The sequence below is a fragment of the Littorina saxatilis genome, linkage group LG6 (assembly GCF_037325665.1).
Source record: "Littorina saxatilis isolate snail1 linkage group LG6, US_GU_Lsax_2.0, whole genome shotgun sequence".
Lineage (NCBI taxonomy): Eukaryota > Metazoa > Mollusca > Gastropoda > Littorinimorpha > Littorinidae > Littorina > Littorina saxatilis.
The window spans coordinates 18,868,161-18,872,076 of NC_090250.1; the positions used below are offsets into that span (position 1 = coordinate 18,868,161).

The 3,916-nt window shown below is 42.8% G+C and overlaps 1 long non-coding RNA gene across 1 annotated transcript; it reads left to right on the forward strand.

The window, feature by feature from the left end:
• Positions 1-304: 304 nt before the first annotated feature.
• On the forward strand, positions 305-1,673 carry LOC138968149 (uncharacterized). The gene is made up of 3 exons (XR_011456088.1): positions 305-381; positions 1,126-1,239; positions 1,497-1,673. It is a non-coding gene; the product is annotated as an uncharacterized lncRNA (long non-coding RNA).
• Positions 1,674-3,916: the final 2,243 nt, after the last annotated feature.

The following is a 3,916-nucleotide window of genomic DNA, read 5'->3' on the forward strand; positions in this document are numbered from 1 at the left end:
ATTTTATCATTGTGTGTCTGTGCGTCCCAAGGACAGATTGTAAGAAAAGGCGTAGCCCTAAATCTTAATCCTTGTTAAATAAAGTTCAATTCAATAAAGTTCAATTAATTAAACCGTAAGTATGTTTGTACTGTATGTAAAAGCTCGGGGAGCTGTGTGATCAGAAACAGATGGTTTTACTGAAGGCGGAGAGTACCTTTAAACGTTCCAATAACGTGTTGCTGTTTTTTTAATTGTTTATCACCACCACCGGCCTTTTTAGTCAGATTACACGACATATATAATGGCACTCACAGGTAAAAAGCAAAACAAAGGTCAGACGACTGAATCTATCATTTTCCTTATCTGTACAACTGTGCTGCATATCCCCGGCAGCACCAGGTAAGAACTGGTAATGTTGCACTTCAGCGTTGTAAATTCATAGCTCATAATCCAGTGGCATTATTGACTTATTTTTAATACAAGTCCCTTTATTCAAACCAAAGGATATTCATCGAGAAATTAATGGACGGATTGATCTCCAAACCTGAGCATAATGAATTAATTTGGTCATTTGATAGACGAAAATGACGAGAAAATGCATACGAAATAGCGACAGAGTTGTCTCCCCACCTTCGAAAATGGCTGCACGCCGATGTTTGCCTTCTTAAACCCATGTAAATGAACGGCATCTGTACCGTTCATTCCGTAAATTCAAAGGTATCTGAAATAACTTGTTATGCTTACAAGAGCAAGTTCTGGAAAATTGGAGGCTTAAATTGCAGTGGAGTTCTGAGCTATTAATTTACAACGCTAAAGTTCAACATATAACTTAATCAACGTAACAACACGACGAACACGGTTACCATTCGATAATCTTAGTTTGGCTTCTTTATAAGTTTGAAGATATTGCAAGGTTGGCCTGGCTGGTTTATAAGTTTGAAAATGTGACATTACAGGGTTTCTTTGGTAAGTTTCCAAGTTGTTTATAACTTTGCAGATTTTGTTTGGCAAGTTTAAAAGTTTGTGAACATTGCAGAATTGTTTTTGCTGATTAATAAGTTTGTGGACATTGCAGATTTTGTTTTGCTGATTAATAAGACTGTGAACATTGCAGGGTGTGTGAGGAAGGATTGTATGTTGCAGAGTTTGCTGTTGATTGGTAACCACCATGACAATGTACCGCACATACACTATTGCTGTGCTTGTCTGCCTCGCTGCTTTCACAGCAATGGCAGTAGAGTTACAACCTGGAAAAAGGTAGCTATTGGCGCGAGTGCGCGATTGTGTGTGTGTGTGTGTGTGTGTGTGTGTGTGTGTGTGTGTGTGTGTGTGTGTGTGTGTGTGTGTGTCTGTCTGTGTCTATGTGTGTGTGTGTGGTGTGCGTGTGTGTCTGTGTGTGTGTGTGTGAGTGTGTACGTGCGTGCGTGCGTGTGTGTGTGTGTATTTGTTGTTGTTGTTGTTGTTGTAGTTATGATTGTTGACTCTTAATATATCATGACATTTCCATTGTACAGATCAGACGACTTGGGATCTGTCCAGACGCTATTATTAGTTCAGGCTCAGAAGATGTCTGCCCTGGAAGCTGAACTTCAAGCCGCGAAAAACACCATCGCTGGTGCCAATCAAAACATCGTTTCCATTCAACAAAACATTGTTTCCAACCAACACAACATCGCAGCCGTTGAAGCCAAGTTAGGTGAGCAAACGTATTCAAACATTCTCGCGCATACGTATAGATTCGATGACGCTTTTCCTATCCATGATTTTCCCTAATATTTTGTCCATGGTAATAATTATTTTCTTCGCTCCCTCTTGAATTCTGTAAGCGGATCAAGTAGTTTGTTCTGCAGATCTCCATGTCACAAGAGCATAACCATGGAGTCAACTAAATTATTTCTATAAGGCCTAAAAAAAAAAATAGGTGTGGTTACGGTAACCCGACCTACCCTATTTTTAGGGGCCGACCCTATAACTTTTTATTACATTTGTCAAAACAAAAACAAAAACAAGAAAACGAGTGCAGAAAACGCAATGAAAGCGAAAGCGCCCGAGTCGCACACTTATTTCCCTGGCAAGTAGGTTTAATTTGTACACATTAGAAAAAAAAGTTTTAAAAAAAAGTGATTGCCTACCTTCCTACCCTATTCTTTTCGGCTATGTTACCGAAACCACACCTATTATTTTTTTTGGCCTAAGCACGTACACACTGTCAGATGTCAGTTAGGCCACGATGACCCGCCTAAGCATCGATGAACGAGTTTCATTGCTCGCCGCAGGAGCGGTCATCTATTGGAATGCATTCGGAGAGGTGACATGTCTCGTTTTGTTACCGTTCTCACGAGATCATGTTTTCTCTCTCTCTCTCTCTCTCTCTCTCTCTCTCTCTCTCTCTCTCTCTCTCTCTCTCTCTCTCTCTCTCTCTCTCTCTCTCTCTCTCTCTCTCTCTCTCTGTATGTCTTTGTCAGTGTCTCCCTCCGAGTCTCTCCGCTCTCTTTCTATGTCTGTCTCTGTCTATGTGTGTGTGTCTCTCTCTCTCTCTCTCTCTCTCTCTCTCTCTCTCTCTCTCTCTCGCTCTCTCTCTCTCTCTCTCTCTCTCTCTCATCCGACTCCTGGCACACAGGTCAAAGCAGAGGTTAACTTGAGTGCATGTGTACCTAGCAGGAGGGGAGTGATTCGGGTCAGAAGTGGAGTAAAGCACTTTGGTCTTCAGTCTTTGGGTTATAGCTTTCTGTGGAGAAGATGCCAACATGAAATTGCATTATGTTCTACTATTTATTGTCCTTGTCTATCGGACACGAAGAAGGGAAGCTACAATCGCCCCAGGCATACTCTTTGTTTCCTGAGCCTGGACCATTGAGACGGTTACCTCATAGATCTGTTCATTCTTCAGTTTGTCGGTGTCAAAAGTTATACCCCCATTCCACACAACCGTTCTTTGTCCCGTTCCCGTACCAATTAACAAGGAATGCTGCCACAACAATGGAACGCTGCGCAAACGGCCGTTTTTTGGCATCTTTCAGCAGCGTTTGACCATAGTGGCAGCCGTCCTTGGTCGGTAAGGGAACGGGACCTAGAACGGATGTGTGAAATGCGGGTATGACAACTCAGTATGTGAGAGCGCTACCGTTGCGTTACCGTTGTTTTAAGTTCCTTTAACGATCCAAGCATTCTGTTACCGATGAGTTGAGGTTCCATTACTGTTCATTCTGATCGGGAGGGGAACGGCTAAACATTTGAACATGCAGCCCAAACTCAGCCGTCCATACCGACCCTACCGTTCAAAGCAGTTCAGTTACGTTCATTGCGGTTCTGCCCCGATCCCTCCCGTGTCCGCACCGTTCCTTGGTCGGTATGGGAACGGGACCTAGAACGGTTGTGTGGAAAGGGGGTATAAGACTCGACCACTTGGCTTATGGTGGAGACAGCTGGAAGATCGCTGGATATAATTGAAGAGGAGTAGTCTTCCTTTTAGAAAATGTGTACTCTGCCTTACAGATTACATATTTGTGCTGTCGGGGCTGGGTAAAGGGAGTGGAGGGTAAGGGGGTGGGGGGGTGGGTAAGCGAGGGATAAGAGAGACGAAAGAGAAAACTGGACAGGGAAAAGTCACTGCCTGAAGTATTCAATAAAGCCACACACACACAAAAGAAATTATCACATATGCAGGTTTTCAATTAATATTTTTGCAAAGTATCTGCACAAGCATGTGTGCCTCTATGAGTATGTTCGTGGCTGCTTTTCATGGGGTGCCTGTATCCTCAGGAATTTGAGGATTTCTTTTATCTCTCTTTTTCTGACACCGTTGATTTAACGTCATTTTTACAGGACAGTTTTTTTCCTTTCAGTTATAAGTTGTAGTAGTTTGACCTTATTGTTTTAGGACAAGTAGAGCTCGTTCACCAGTAGCAAAGACTCACTCAGTCCGTCAGTGTGC